Source organism: Stegodyphus dumicola, chromosome 4 (assembly GCF_044657685.1).
Source record: "Stegodyphus dumicola isolate Sdum_Otavi_A_Nest chromosome 4, ASM4465768v1".
NCBI classification, from domain to species: domain Eukaryota; kingdom Metazoa; phylum Arthropoda; class Arachnida; order Araneae; family Eresidae; genus Stegodyphus; species Stegodyphus dumicola.
The window spans coordinates 259,943,225-259,960,990 of NC_140771.1; positions in this window are offsets into that span (position 1 = coordinate 259,943,225).

Genomic DNA, 17,766 nt, shown 5'->3' on the forward strand with positions numbered 1-17,766 from the left:
GCAAAATCAGCAGCCCGTGGCATTTTTAGTCGAACTTTAAATCAAACACAAAGAAATTATTCCGCGACTGAGAGAGGCACTTGCAGTTCTGTTAGCAGTGCAAAAGTTTCGAGACTATTTTGGAAAGGCGCCAATAACAGTGTATTCTGATCATGCGGCGGTAACTAGATTGTACTCAGGGAATAACTTATCCCCAAGGTTAATAAGATGGGCACTCAAGCTACAAGAATATAATCTGGTAATCAAGCATACCCCCGGAAAGGAAAATATCGTAGCAGATGCCCTATTTAGAATAAAAATAGATGAAGAATATAATACTGTAAAGGTGGCAATGCTCACAGCATGTACAATAAATTCCCGAGAAACTGTAATAACCGAACTGGGTAAGGATCCTGAGTTTGGAAGCATTTATGAGTATTTAAAGGATCCTGAAAGTTTTAGCCACCAAGATATTGTGGCGATAAGAAATAGGGCGGCCCATTACGAACTAATAGATGGTCTATTATTTTATACAAAAACTACAAATTCCAACAACGAATTTCGACCTGTTATCCCAGCTAGTCTTAGATTAAATATCCTGCAGGAGTTACATGACAGCCCTTTAGCTTCTCATGCTGGTATTCAAAAAACTATCCAACGCGTACGCGAGGCAGTCTATTTTCCTGAACTGCAAAAGTTAACAAGGGCGTATGTCCAGTCCTGCCCAACATGTTATTATGACATGAAACGACGGGGAGTAAGTTATAAAGTAGGAGATGAAGTTTAAGAATTAAGCATTCACTTTCTTCAGCACCAGAAGATAAAACCGCCAAATTTTTTCCACGATTTGAAGGACCATATATCATAGAAAAAATAACTCACGCTGTAGTGGTGTTAAAAGCCAGGAATGGTGAAACATGCTCCGCAAACTTTGATCAAATAAAACCCTACTATGACCGTAATAAAATGCAAATATTTACAGATCTTTTGCAGGATCCAGCACGGCAGGCACGCAGGCACAAGCGGCAGAGGTGGAACAACGACAAGTACAAGGGCAAGCCATTAGGAGGCAGGAGCAATTGAAAAGAAAGTTTCCCCGTTCGAAATATGAAGGTAACAAGAAAAAGAAGCCGTTCCACCGTCCAGAAAAGAGAGCTCACGACCACCCCCAGAATGAAGAAGGGAGAAGTACGACGAATGCAAAGAAAGCCAGGAGAAATAACGGCAACTATAACCCGGCTCCCATACGGAAGATCTACTCATCGGAGAGGACTCTCCGCAGCAAATGTCGCCGAACTGCGGAAGGGCCACTAGCGGCGGAGGAAAAGATACAAGGAATATTTGAACGGCCAGCAACGAGGTCCAAGCAGGAACGAGAGAGAAGTGTCCCGGTTCCGCCAAGACCAGCTGCCATCAAACGGCCAAGACCACAGGCAGAGGCGAAAAAGAAGGTATTCAAGGGTGACCGAACTGGAGGGAAAAGAAAGCTTCTAGAGGAAGGTCCTGAAGGGCGAGCCCGCACAAGAAGGAGGATAAATCAAACTAGAATCTTCGCTACCTTTCAGGACTGGGCTGAGAAAAGAATGTCCGAATATCACAAAGATAAGTAAAATTTTATGTTACTTTGCAAACTTAAGTTAATCTTTCATTCTTACTGCAAGTGGCAGATTTCAAGAAGTTTTACCTCATGTGAGGTCTACCTTTATCGCCGAAAAGGCGAGAAATGAGTTGTTACCTATTTTGGTATTATGTTTTTCAATTACTCGCGAGTAAAACTAAAGTTGATGTATAATAGGAATGTGTAAATACTTGAATATTGTAAAAGTTATTGTATAAATTTTATTTAAAAGATTCTGGCAAGAAAGAAGTTTTAGTCTGAAAGACTTTTGAAATGTAGTATTTCAATGTAGAAGAATTGGCACTTGCTTGGAAAAGAATAGAAGTTAACAATGTACTACTAATGTAAGTTTTAAAATGCGTAAAATTAACGGCATGATAATATGTTCTTATATACAATGTGAACTGTTATTTTAAATGTTAAGAAATACTGTGATATGGTAAAAGTGAAAGTAATGCAAAAAAAAAAAAAAATTATTCGTGTGACTGTAAAAAGACCAAATTATGGTGAATATGTGTTAAAGGTTGAATGAATGTAGTTAGGCTCTCTGACGCTACACTTCAGAGTTAGCCACTTTCAGAATAGTACCTCAGGGTTTAGAGTTGAAGATAGGGTGTGTTACGAGGTCTTGTTATGTTGAATTTTAACACGTTAGTGTTTTGATTGTAGGCGGCAGTGTTGAACACGTATACATAAACACATTCGTGTTTGGTGTTTTCTTTTACAACACATGTCAGAGAGCACGGGAAGAGATAATTAAAATAAAGTCATGAATGAAATAAGAATGTTAACAGAAATATAAATATGCATGTTACTTGCCATTTCATTGTGTAACATTTCATTAAACTAGTTTTCCTTACCAGATTTGAATAAAAGCTCCTGTTTAGATGCAGTACAGATGAAAAATTGGTTGTCCATGGAGCTGATATTGTAAAAACAAATTTTTTTTAAATTTCTAGTTTCTAGTGAGAAATGTTTGTAAAAGATTGACCTCGCGTTATATTCTAGAGCTAAAAGTTTTCAACAAGGTCGTTTTAGACCTCAGTTTCAAACTAATTAACTCTGGCGGGAAGTATGTAAGGATCTTAAGTTTTACTAACGTTTATTTTTATTTTAAATCTTTACTATCACTTCTTATTTACTACTTATTACTTTATCTACTTCCGGCCAGAATTAAAAGCTTTAACTTATTTATGCAAATTTGTCTGGCGAACGCCAAGTACTTAAGTTGTGGCTTTTTGCCAAGCGAGAGAGAGGAAGGAGTTAGTCGAAGCAGGCCGCTTACCTTAGCAGTTTTACTCGGTTGCTGGTTGCCTTCCAGACCAGAGGTTTAATCCTCGTGATAATTTTAAACGTATTGTAGTGTTAACAGTTCTCTGTACTACATACGGCTTCCTGTTAATATACGGCCAATCTTCCACGTAGGCCTTTGTTTATTATTCAAAAGTTAAGTTAGAGTTTAGTTAAATATTTTTATATTCTTACGTTCAGACCACAAGTGGTTGGTCTCTGTATTCCGAAGTACGGAAATTATTGTAAAGAGTGAAAAAAAAAGGGTTTCGTATACCCTTCCTGTGTATCTTGTCTACTTCCCACATTTATTGAACATAGCTTTAGTAAGCTCCCTGTTCCGAGTCAGCGTCTTTGCATGTTCCCAAAGAATGTAAGGCGGAACATTGAACCTGATAATGTGACCAAGTTAAGTCACTTCCTGTCTGAACAATTTGCATTATGGACTACCTTAGATATTCTTCCTTGGATTTCTATAGCACATTCCTAATATTTTCTAAATGTCTTTCAAAACTGCTCCCTACGATGATGATATCATCGAGGTATATCAGACAGACGTCGTAACAAAGACCTCTCAACACGGTCTTCATGAGGCGTTCGGACGTTGCCGGAGCATTACATATTCCAAACAGAATCACTTTAAGCTTCCAAAGAAAATGCCGTCTTTTTTCGGTCATCAGCGTGTATATCAACCTGCCAATACCCACTCTATAAATCAAGAATCAAAAACAGTTTACTTCAGGAAAGAGTGTCTAGAATGCTCTAAATTCTAAGAAGAGGGTAGCTTTCTTTGTGATGTCGTTCAAAAGGTATTGTCACCGCAAAATCTAGTTGAACAAGCCTTCTTTCTGACCAAGACGATTGGATAGGACCGAGTGCTTACCGAAGGCTTGATAACGTAGCTTTCTTGCATGTCCTTTAGAAGTTTTCTGACCTCTTAGCAATCGGTAGATGTCTTGGAACAGAACAAACAGGCTCTTAGCGTACTTTGCCATAAAAAGTACGCTAAGAGCCTGTTTGTCCGCAATTGAACCGAGTTTGAACTGTCCGCGTTCAGCGACTTTATCGCTCACCCGCTGAGGAGTCTAGAGCAGGCATCGGCAAGCTTTTTCGGCTGCGCGTCAAAATCAACCAAATGTGTATCTTAAGAGGTCGCTTTGGGTCAGTGATATTTTCATTTTAGAGCAGCCTTTCTTGGTGAACAATAAGAAAGAATTTATTGAGAAAGTAATTAAAATAAGCTTTAAATATAAAAATTAAAATTCTAGTTTTTATTATAAGAGCAAATATAACTGAATGAATTTTATTTTTCACTTCGACATCAATGTCTTCCCTAATACTGAATTTGTGACTTCAATTTAATCCAGCTTATAGTTAGCGGTCTTAAAACGAATTACAAGCATCTAAAATTTTGGTTGTTAAGCTTCTCTTGTTCTTGCTCAAAATAAATTTCATGCGTGAAAACATTTGCTCGCATTTATAAGTTGAACCAAATGTGGAAAAATGGCAAAGCCAATTATTTGGAATTATGGATCAGCGTTACCAAACTAACCGATTTTCTTCTAAATTATGTTGCAATTTCAAATTTTTTTAAAAAAAAATATGCTTGTTCATTATTGCTACTTTCTAATCAAACAAAAATGCTGTTTTTATTATTTTTTTAATTTTTGTAATGTATTCTTCAAGTGCTCGTTTGATATCTATGATGTTTTATAATTTATATATTGTACTTTACTTTCGGAACTCATGTGGGTCACTTGAAATTATGAAATGGGCCGCTCGGTGACATGAGGGTCATAGGATGCCGAGGCCGTGTCAAGAAGCACAGATTACCCACAAGTCATGACTAATAAAGTTTTGTGTTAAATTTTAACGAGTGTTATCTTGCATTTTAATACAAACAGTTGTGGTGTTGCGTGGCCGCAACTTGCCCGCAACAGTAGTAGTGACTGCTATGAACTGGTAATTACACAAACTCTTAAGTAGGGTGTAACTCCCTTTTTATTCCACTTTAGAAGTTACAGATGCGTTCACTTAACGCTCACAAACTACGACGACCCCGCGGTTAAATAAAAATAAGAAAGTACAACTAAAAATGAATAACAGGATGAATAAATAACAAGTCACTACCTACGAGGCTCTATAAACGTGACTAACTTAACCGCGTTCTAAGATACAGCTGAGTTTCAGCAAACTTTCTGAATAAGAAGTTGAAAGATTCAACTAACTGCCGAAGTAGGCACACAGGCCGAAACGCGCGGTCCTTAAATTTCTACTTAGCAACCTTCACGCTTGTGAATCAAGAAAGCACACCTACAAACTCGTTTCCGTTCTATTTAACTCAAATTACTTCTGCTAAAAATTTGAATACTCTGCGCGTTCTACTAAAAATTACATACTCTGGCATTGGCAATTCCAGGGGAAAGTAAAGGCTTCACAGGAAAGATAGCTTAAACTTAAAATAAATGTTAGTTAAAATAAATATAAACCCTACACAGTAGCAGAGGCAATAACACGCCAGCCATTAGATATAACTTCTAAAGGCTTAGTTTAATGTTTTAAAAGTTATATATGTTTTAATTCTAGTTAATATGTAATGAGTTAAAGTTATATATGTTAATGAGTAAAATCATATGAGTTGAAACATAGTCACCAGAAAATTTAAAACTTTATATGCTTATTGAATAGGCTACTAAGGCTTAATTACCAAAATTAGAAGTGACAGAAGGCCATCCGGAAAGAAGAACAAAGATAAATAAATAAAAATAACAATAATTAAAAAAAATTTTAAAATACATAAAATAATTCTGAAAGCTTTCAGATTTTATATTATTCCCAAACGGGCCGTTTTTTTTTCTTTTTTTTTCTTTTCCATTTACACACATACACGTTTTGAGAGCATTTGGGTTAACGACATATTGGGCTAAAATTTAAATTCCGATGGACAGTCTCGCTTGCTGGAAATAAAAAATGTTTTATTCCCTACAATGTTGCCACTGCCCGCTTTGAAATTTTTGAATTGTTAATAAAAAATTCGTTAAAGTTTAACAAAATATGAAGTAGACAATAAAAGAAATTCCAAATTCAGCCGTCCAGGTGCCCATGTTCGGGTGGAGGCATATCTTATTCAAAATTCGAAGACTCTAGGTACCGTTATTTTTTCACAGTGCGAGAAACGTACATACATTCGTGTAGATTGTTCCTTTTTTAATTTCTTTAAATATAATATAGGGCGATAATATTTGGTGGCGACAATTTGAAAAATCCCTCGAGCGTTTAAAGTGATTTGACGCAAAATGCCTTTTCGAGACTAATAGCCTTTCTGGGCTAATAATTAAAGTTCAATAAAATGTAAAGCATTCAATAAAAATTAAACTAATATTAAATTAATGATACATAATTAAATAGCAAAATAAAATACCGGACGTTGTCTTTATTTACAGTTCCGGTTGGAACTAAAATTTTACTGAAACAGCTCAGCCGAGCTCCGCTGAATTTAAGCTGAGTGTTGAATATAAGCTCCTTAAAGCCGATGGAGTTTAATTCAATGATGAATACTAATTCAGAAGTCAAACAACAAAAATCAGCGTTATATTTACAAAATATTTATATAAAAAAATATAACGCTGATTTTTTTGTAAAAAATGTCATGTCATTTTTGTTGTTTGACTTCTGAATTAGTATTTATAATATAACGCTGATTTTTTTGTAAAAAATGTCATGTCATTTTTGTTGTTTGACTTCTGAATTAGTATTTATTCGGCGTGTTATTGTGTCGTAAATCAATGATGAATGTACGGTGTATGACTTCAAGAGATAATAGAAACAAAGATTATTCTTTTTTCTAGCCCAGCAACGACAAAATGTAAAATGTTTAAAACGTCATTAAGAGAATAAAGAGCAATGTCAGGACAGAAAGTAAGATAAAGCTGAAACAGAAAGTAAAGTAAGTAAATACTATAGTATTTTTGCAAAAGAAATTCCAAAGAATTTTTAAATATTGACATCAAAGCCGAAGGTCTAAAATAATTAACCCATTTTTTTTACCTTCTCTACATTAAAGCGACGAGCATTCGGAGAGAAATCTTTAATGTTTACAACGTTCCCTAAGAATGATGCTATAATTACTTTTACGAACGTTTATGGATTAGACAATATTAACTGATATTGTTGAAACTGACAATGACGCGGTCTGCAAGGAATGTTTTCAATTATATGTGTTTCTGAGATGAAAAATGGATTGCCCACGGCAACCAAGAATACCAGCTGCTGATTGGCTTGATGTTTTCTTTATTTTTATATCTCTAATTTATCCCGTGACAAGACTGCATTTCAGATTTTTAACATAAATTGTTCAGCTACGTATTTCTTTCAATTTATATAATTATATATATTTTCCATAATTATGCATATACATAATTATGCATTTCATTTTATACATTATACATAATTACATTATTATACAACTAAACCTTTACTGAGTATTTCCTGACATGTTTAGGGGGGTGGAAATCAGCTCGCAAGTGAAAACTTGCAGTTTATTTAAAATCAATAAAAAATTGTATGAGTTGATGAATTTGTGTTAATAGAAATTTCTTATATTTTTATTAAATTCTAAGGAAAAGACTGTGTTACCAAGACTCTCAAGATATAGTTAATTTAATTTATCCGTTCGTGTATCAAGCAGGAAAGTATATCAAATGCGTATGGATATCAATGAAGGAGCAATAGAATGGCTAGAAAACACAAGCTTATATTTTATTAGTTACTTTTTGTCAAAAAATGGCTGTCTAATCTCCAAAACAGCCCTTTTTCGATGGTTGCATGAAAGAAGGTTATGCACATAAACATTGATAATAATTGGGGAATAATATTTACACCTATCTCGTATCGCTTATCCATGGAAAAAATATGCTGATATGTAGGAATATGCTGCAGGAATATGATGTAGGAATATGCTGGATATTTATTTACACTATAATCCGTGGAACTTATATGAACTGACTATGTTCGTGGGCAAGGCTATGCTCGAATGTTCTGAGATATTTAACAGTAATTTAGATATGACGTCTCTTTTTAAATTTTCTCCTTGTGTAACGTTGATAGCAGGCAATTTGCCTTCGAATAATGTCCCCGAAAGCATCCCTTTCCTTAGGGAAATAGCCCTCGTGTGCTTTGCTATAATCAGATAAGCTACTCCTTAAATATCGCAAAGGAGCATAATTTAGAAATTTAATGGAATAAATTGAAGAAGTGCTATTATTAATCGATTCATTATTCATCATGTTAAAAAAAGGAGTTTTCTAATATATTTGTGAAGTTCCTTTACGTTAATTATCCAGTTATTTTCTGTTTTGGATCTGTACTGTTACGTCTCCCTTTCCGTTTTTCTCACAGAATGCAAATATAGTTCGTGTGTACTTAAAGGAAGGTTTCCGGAGTTAAACTCAGAGCGCTTTCTGCCTCTCGTGACCCGGCTATTATGTTGCTGTCTTAGATAAGAGTTGTTGTGTTGGCCCTGCATAATAATTGCCGATAACTGATCTACACGCTGGTTAAATTCTGAGCCAACCTCGCACTGAATTGATCGTGTAGCCTTAGCCTACTAGTTTATTTCAATTTAAATTTTACATTTGACTTTATATTACTTTAAATTTTCTCGCCACTGGTGGTTAGCTGAGTTGTAACCACAAGTTCTGTTCTTATTATAATTTTTAGTAAAGGGTCTTTGACACCCTACCCTTTGTGATGCTTCTTTGGCGATATGAAGCAACTCCAATGATGGAACACAGCAATAACTTTTATTTAACACTCAAAAATGGCGACATAAAAACAAGAAGAGAAAACATATTCTAACATTTAAAAATAAATTACATTCTTCGTGCAAGAGTCGCACGTAGCACTCGAGTCTGGTTTCAAATATTGCCATTCACAAATACCTTAATGTTCATCTATTTAAATTATTTAAACTATAAGATTTTAATATTATTTAAAGCTGTTACACCATGTTTCAGTTGTTATTCTAAAATTTGCAATAAGTCATTTAGCGTCTTCTAAGAATTTAGATACTTTGGATAATTGCCAAGCATACTAATTTCTATATATTTTCAAAATAGCATTTGGACCAAGAGCCCTTTTTTTGTAGGTTGGCTTTCATAAACACAAATAATTCAAAGAATAGAATGAATATTATGAAACTATTAAGACCAGATTCACAGAATTCAATTTAATATGATGTTTGTTTTTTTGTTTAGTTAATCATGGCATAGTATACTGTGACTATTTAGTTCGGAAGAGGTCTTCCTTGTTGGAGGACATGCTATGCGAAATCGGCTGATATTCACGTAACGCATGGAAAAAATCAGGAAAATTACCCTGTCGTCCACCAAAATTCGAATCCAAGTCAAATTACCAGTGATCAGCCGTCTTATCCACTCGACCACTGATGGATTAAATTCAAACAGAAAGCACAAATTTTTAGATGACAGTATGAAAGGAGGTTGTATTTTCATCACGATGAACCTTCCTAAATTCTGAAATATGATTATAAAGAAGTGAGAATTGTCAACAATTACCTTTCGATAACTCTATTGAAGTGTGAGAACATATAATAAGAATAGCATTAAATGCGCCATATCAGCATGCAATCCATGCACACTGCGGGGGAAAAAATGGGACAGTTCCTATACCTCCCGTTCTACTGGGCCGACTGACGAAATTCAAGTTGCATTTCCCATGTTTTGAAAGCACGACTTAAGATATATATTAGATTTATATATAGCTTTGTTCTAATATAGGTATTTTGACACAAAATGGGACTTTTTCTGAAATAATCACACAATTCTAACGTATGTAACTAAATGGAAGGGGAGAAGAAAATTGTCCTCTTCGAATCTCATATATTACGTTTTCAGAGCACGGTAATTCCTCAGAATTGCACTCACTACGTAAGGGGTGTAAAAATGTCAGTGGGTGACCACAGCTATCAATGGTCAAAACATCTGATTCTTCTCCTTTATCTACGTACAAAAATTTTGCTGTTAAATTACTTTCATCTCTGCTTTATCAAACTTCCTATTACAATTAAATGAAATTCTATCGCAATTTTCAAGATTTTTATTTTTGCTTCAATGGCTTAGAAATAGTGATAGAATAGTGATTCGCAAAGCAAGCTTAAGAATTCTTATGTTACTAGTGCTCCTAAAATAAAGCGAAGCCTTGACATCGTATCCATTAGATAGAAAGCAAACATTTTAGAGAATAAATGTTGCATTATTGTGCTAAAAGTAAAATATATGAAATGATACAGCTCACAATATATTTCATTATTACTTATTAACTAGCGGAAGTACCCTATTAGGATGAGAATAATGTATTTAACAACAGAGCGAACGATACCGCTGTAATCCTTCTCTAAAAACGATGCAGAAAAGTAAGATTCATAGTCATACATTTTTCAGTCTCATGCGATATGGAAACCACATAAAAAATGTTCATAGAAAAATAAGCTTATCCTCTCTTATTATATCAGCAACAATGGCTCGCAGATTTTAATGATTTTCATCTTTGTAATCAAATGGTCGTAAATACTCAAATTCCATCTAAAATTTCATTATATACAATTTTAGTCGATTAAATTTGGCAAAAAATGGATCATAGTTGATTAGAAATCAGTAACGCGAACAAATATACAAACAGACATTTTTCCTTATATATATAGATTTTTAAAACTTACAAATTTTTCAATAACAAACTCTACGATTTGAAAGAGAGCAGTAGCAACACTTTTCGAAATAAAGCAATTTTATCTCCAACTCGCGAGACCGTTGCCACTCGGAAAAATGAGTACGAAATTAGCGCTTTCAGGGTTTTTAATTAATATCTCGGCTGATTAAAGTCGTACGAAGATGGGAATCGCCGAAATGGCTTCCCTTGAATTTTTGGAATCGGGAATAATGTATTTAATGTTTGGCAATGCTATTTTTATTTCATCGCAAAACTTAGAAAATTTTAATTAAGAAAATCTAGGATTTGAAAGCGATCAGTGGCAGCAACTTTCGAATTAAAGCAGATTTTCATCTCCAGCTTGCGAGACTGTTGCCACTCGGAAAAATGAGGGAGAAAATTATCGTTTTTTCGAGTTTTTATTAATATCTCTGATTTTAACAATTTGGTTTTGAAAAAAAGTGAACGTCGACCTTTTCCACGACCCAGAAAAGAATTGTAGAAAGTTTGGTGACGATAGCTATAGAGGACAAACAAACATACTTCCTTCTTTGTATATATAGATATTGATAATGCCTTACTGTGTTAGATTTATGAATTAAAATTCATCGAATTTACGTATGCTACCCTCGATGTGTCCTAGAACGAAATACCTACTCATGCAGGAGGGAGGTACTGTTGCATATGTTTCTCAAACTAAGAGCAGCCTCATACATATGCCTTCGAAACTTTTCTAAAAATAGATAAAGCCACTTCTTGCAGCATACGTATCTGTTCTGCATTTATGGATGTGTTCCATTGCTGAAGTATCATTAGAAAAATCTCTTGACATTTATATATTAATTTTGTTCTTTAAATATACGTATATTTTGATGTACTTAATGAGTTTATTATAAGTTTAACTCATGCTCGTTTAAGATAATTGGAATTGTTAATAATGGTAGGAGAAGAAGTAGTTTTGTTTTAAAATGGATGTATCTACCAATAGGGAACAACATATGATGTTTTTAGCTCACAAGTAGACTTCTCTTAAATTCTTCATGACGATCTCTTGCTGTGGGGTATTTTCATCAAAATTCCCATAATGGACTAATATTAGATCACAGGAAAGTACTAAGTTAAAACCATTCTCGTGTGAAGGAATCAAAGGAGCTGCAGCTAAATTTAAAAATGTTTTTGTCGATATATCACACAGCTATTAGCATCTCATTTTATGAAAAGGCTTTTGATTTCCATCATCAAATAAAGAGGAAGGCAATCATTAAATACATTTCTAGCCCAAAATGGTAAAGATTCAGCCTTGAACGCCTGGCTAATTCTAAACAATCAGTTTGTTTGTAGTTCTCCAAGTTCACAGGTTACATCATCGAGATAGCTTCCCCTATACCCAATTACCCCCCTACCCTTTCTGAAGTTTTGGATGAATGCAGATGGGAATGCGACTGTAATTTCAAAGGTAAGAGGTTGCTGCTGCTTTTTCTTTCTTTTTTTAAATTTTTTATTGTATTCTTTTCTGAGAAGGCAGTTGGGATTTCCTCCAAGGTGGATGCAAACGTCATTCAGTGGATGGCGAAAAACGAACCAACTTCATCAGCCAAATGTCAAGTCCAGTCCCTTAGGCTGGGGATGAAGGAAAGGATACAGTGACCTTTTGAAAATCACAAAGCACATCATCTTTCGTGGAAAGCTGTTTCTTAGTATTTCCTCTGATGGGAAGCCCACTATCACCTGCGAAAAGGCACACGCAAAAAACGATCATATTCTCAAATGTCTGTCTGCCTTCAATTCCCCCCTCCCCTCCCTAAAGTTGGGAAATTTCCAGCGCTATTCTGCTTCTTATCATGCAAAATCAAGTGCTTCTCTTATAATAATTGATCATGAACGACGTAAAGCTATTGTTTCATAAAGTGTTTCTCTTGAAGTTTCGTTGCATCTTAAGTCTTCAGTAGGATAAACTTCACGAGCAAAAAAAACTCTTCGAAATCCAAATTTTGACCTCTGTGTGTCATTTTACGGAAAACCTACCTTTGTATTATTATCTGACTATATATTCCAAAATAAGGTAAATATGGGTTTGTGTAAAATTATATAGAACAGATAAAAGTGGCTGCAGCACAGATTAGATTTGAGCTTCTCAAAATGAAATAATAAAATAATCTTTTTAATAATTTTTTCAGTTGCAGGTGTAAAAATAAAAAATAGGCAACTATATGTATTAAAAATATTAACAAATGTCCTTAAAGTAGTGATTATTACGACAATTTTTAATTTATTAGCAATTAGTAATGTCTCATAGTATGCTCATGCAATTAGTAATGTCTCATGATATGTCTTATGGTATGCTGTGCTGGAAAAGATTTCCGTGTTCTGAGCAGAAGGCGTTTTTAGTGCTCTTTTATAAAATACTTTTAACTCCCTATTCTCTAAAGCAGGGTTTCTTAAACGTTTTTCAGCCGCGACCTCTTTTAATCACTGAGAAGTTTTCGCGACCCCCAGGACCCCATAATATTTACAAAAATTTTGTGGGACCCCATAAGTATTGAGCAAATCCGACACACGCGTGAGTGAAACTGTCAATTTTTTTTCACTTTACTGTAATATAGTATTGCAGTTTTAGGTCATTAATTTCTAATTTTACGACATAAAACAAACTCCAGATTCGAGCCATTCTTCGAACACTGCATTGTATGTTTCAAATTTATCTTTCAACATGAGCTTCTTTGTCGTAGAAATCAATCGCTTTTCAGCAACTTCTCTGTTACTTGGTAAAGCTTCTTTATCGTTGATCCTAGGTAAACTGACTTCATAGCGATCATCCACCCTCTTCAGAGTCTTATGAAAGTGATCTCACACTGCTTCTTCTAACTCTGAGTCAGTTTTACTTTCTTTGGCATCTGTAATTCCCAGTGATTCTAGCTTCCACAAGTTTTTTATGTCACTGCTGTGAGTCAACATCGATGTTATGGTTGAAGACATGGATAAGGAGTTTCTTTCTGAAACGTTATCTTTTATCTTTCCCATGAGAAGAATCCATCCAAGTAGTGATTCCACAGCATCCAGCCCATTTTCTAATTTCTGAATTCTTCCGGTTAACAAAACACCTGCGTAGTCAGCTCCAATAAGAACTTCTATTTTCAAATCCTTTTTTCCTACATCAGATGCATGGATATTCTTCTGTCTTAATTCTTCTATCCATGGTCCAGGCTGTAAACTGACTACTGGTCCACAAATCATCGACTGTTCCAACAAGATTAGTCGTCTACAAAAATCACCTCTTAGGCTTCCTAACGTTCACTTCATAGCGTTTGTGAATTTCTCTCTTTGTTGTTACTCCTCCAAAAAGCGCATGGATTAAAGATTCAGATCCAATTGCGCGGCACCCTATGTCTACAGCAGTCTCCTTTAATATGTATGAACGTTGCGATCCTGCATCGATAAGTGCCCTTACTGTCTTCTGCTTTTTGTTTGCGTCTATATTAATTAATAGCGTTAGAAGAAACACTTCATCTAGGAAATTAGTGCTCGCAAGTGATACGTTTTGTGTTTCCTCCTCTTTATTCTTTTCAACATCATTGCTCTTTTGATTGGTGGTCAAATCCGGACACATGACACCCCAATGTCTTTTCGAGCATATCATCGTACATTTGTCTTACATTGCTTGGCCCTGCGTCCAATTTTGAAGCAGAAGAAGCAACCCTTCTTTTTCTTAATTTCATCATTCTTTTGACTCAGAGGCATCTTCTGAGCAACAAAGCAATCTCGACTTTCATGAAATTTTTCACAAAATATGCAAGAATTCTTCTCACTATAATTGGTTGCTTTATTATGGCCTGAGAATAAATCATTTGCTGTAGGCACGAAATGTTCACTCTAGTACCTTTTATCTCTTCTACTTTCTCTCTTGGCACTCGAATCAATTAATTTAAATCCAGCTTTTGACAAAGAAATTCTCTGCTCTCCTTCCACATCATTCTTTAAAAACAATAAAAATTGTTCCAATTTCTCAGAGTGAGAATTTTCTGCTGTAATTATTGATGCATAATTTCTGTTCCAAACTCGTAAAATTTCCTCGGGAATGCAAGATTCCACGGGCGTAAACTGCATTGCAGCGTATTTATCGCTTGTCATTCCTATTGACTCCAACGAACGTAAATACGAGTCTAATTTGTAGTACAATTCAGATATACTGCATTTTCCCTTTTGATCAGTGACATTTTTGATAATCAAACCTAATAATTCCCGAATATAGAATTCTACCAACGATTCTTCCCTGCCGAACCTATTTTTTAAGCTTTCTATAACTTTTTCATAATTTTCGGCAGTTGCAGGAAAGCTATTTACAATATCACGGGTTCTCGTACCGGGTACGGTCGCTTGAACGAGATAATGCATCTTATCCTCGTTTTGAATTTCTTTATCTTCACGTATTCGCCGAATTTGCCCCCAAAACAGTAACCAATCTTTAATTTCGCCACCGAATTGTTTTAACTCTATTTTAGGTAATTTCAGTTTCCGTTTGTTCGAATTCGGCGGAACACTGCCAATGGATAGTGTCGTTTGGCGATTGAAGAATAATTCCGTTTTTACTCGCATTAAATCTAATTTTTCTTTGTATTCTTCAACTTTCGCCCATTCATTTTCAAACTGATCATTTGAAGAAAATTCTGAATTTAATATTTGAGTATCAAATGCATTAACAGTTATGCATTATTTGAGTATCAAATGCATTTCTTTCTGAAACGTTATCTTTGCATTAATGCATTAATCAGATAAACTTTCTAAAGTAACAAGTTTCGTTTTTATAAATTCTTCATCAGGAATTTCCTTTTCTAATTCCTGCAAAATTGCACTAATTGTTCTCGTAAAAGACGCTCTGACAGGTTTCCGTTTCTCAATTAACGATTCCATTTCAGTAAAAATAAATTCAATAAAGTCAAATAGAATTAAATTCGATAAAACCAATAAAATTACCTTGACTTGTATTACCGATCACTTCCGTCGTCACCAAAATTGTTCGAGATTTGCAAGAACTAACCGTTCTCCTTTCTTAATAACTTTACAAATAAAATAAAATAACTTTACAAATAAAATTCCAAAGCATCGTATTTATTTTCAAAATCCGTAGAACTACAAGAAACTACAACAAAAATCAGATGGTTGCCACTCTTAGTGACAAACTATGAAAAGAAAAATAACAACTGAGGCTGGGTTCTAACATCTAGAATTTTATTCGTATATTATCAATTTACTTGTATATTATCTTTTTCAATTTTTAGTCTGTAATTAGTAATAATTATTTCAACATTCAGTGGCTTGGACAACTGAAAGAAGTGGGGAAAAGAGGCAAATTCAATGAGACAGTTCATTTGTTTTGGTACTTTTATAAACTTAAGTTCGATTTGCCGTTCCAAGTCTCAGTGGATTTGTTGGAACGAAACTTGTTTTTGTTTCAAGACTGTTCTAAAGTGAAACTTTTACGAAAATTCTAGTCAAGATAATAGCAGAGTTTTAGGAAATAAAGCTTCTTCAAAAAAGATCTCCGGTCGAAAGAAAAACAGTAGAATGACGTAATTAAGAACGTGTTAAACGGAAAAAAAGACAGGATTTAACAGGGAACAATACAAAAACCTCACTGAAACGTTTGGTTCGGAATTTTTCTGTGCGAATGCTGAATTTAACCTCTATAGTTCTATTCTGCTTGTAGCATACAGCAGGAGGGTGATCCTCGGAGCGAAATTTGACATTTCTGAATTTCATTTCTTTTCAAGGATTTCTTTACTTGAAATCTTATATTGTACAGGTATCCTTCTCGTAACCCGGTTTCCTACAACACACACGTGCTCTTACACGATAAAATGTTTTTAAAAAATCCTCGTATGGCGAGGTAAGACGTCCCCACTCTAGCACGTTAAAGGATATGCGTAAATCCGCTTATAACACTTTACGAATGTACATATTTGCATAACACGACCTTAATCCCAAATATTTACAAAATTAAATTATGTATAATGCTATCATATATACTACACAATTACAAGCTATTTACATATATACACACGAAACTAAAAGAAATTCTGGAAATAACCGCATTTCCTTACATTGAAATTCTTTCGAAATTAAGTCCTCCCAATCCTTTATACAGCGCGTATTATCTTGTGCTCCAAGTGTTCATTTGGTACCTTGTATAAATTATGTGACTGTGATTTGGGTAAATTCTTTTAAATAAGTGTTACTAACTACCTTTGTCGGATTTAGGAATATTTATTGCGAAATTTTATTTCAGTCCCGAACTACGTCTGAAGGTAAAAAACCAACATTTAAATTAAAATTTATATCTTTAGAGATGAAAATACAAATTTTGTATTGATTGTTAAGGAGACTTGGTACCCCCAAATCGATGAAATTACCGATTTTTCCATTTTTTGCTAGAAAAATACCTTAATATTCTTACTATACTGAAGACAAGTTTTTAAATGATCTGACGATGATGTTAATATAATTTTGTGACGATAATGTCACAAAATTATCGTATATATAATAATGAAAGGCTTTAAAAATTTTGACAGCCCTTTAAATGCCACCACCTTCAGTGTTTATTTTTTATTTCTTAATTGTTTCAGTAACTTATATTATAACAGAAGAACATGCAACTATCAGTAACTTCCTTTATACATATAAACTGATTTATTTAAATAGTAACTGAAGGAGGAAATTTTTTTTTCACTTTTATACCGGCAGGTTTATCTATTTAGCACAGCAAATATTTCTATGTACATTATCAATCAATTTTTCTATGCTCCTTCAGAAATTGAAATTATTTGTGATAAGACACAACAGAAAGATGTGGCGTAATGAAATTGATTAAATTCCTACTGCAACATTATTGAAAACCGTGCTGAAACAGACAGTAAACTAATTAAAATACACCTAAATTAAAATATACGAGACTAAATGGCTAAAAGAAGAGAAGAATCAAAATATGCTGCTGAGAGGTTTTAAATCAAATGTTGTATATCTGTACAAATTTCAAATTTTGCGTTTTAAAAAAGTGAATAAAACAAAAAATTAATATTATTAATACTGATTATAAGTGCTTTAATATCGATTATAAATGTTTCACAAAATATATTATAATTACTTCATGTATTAAAATT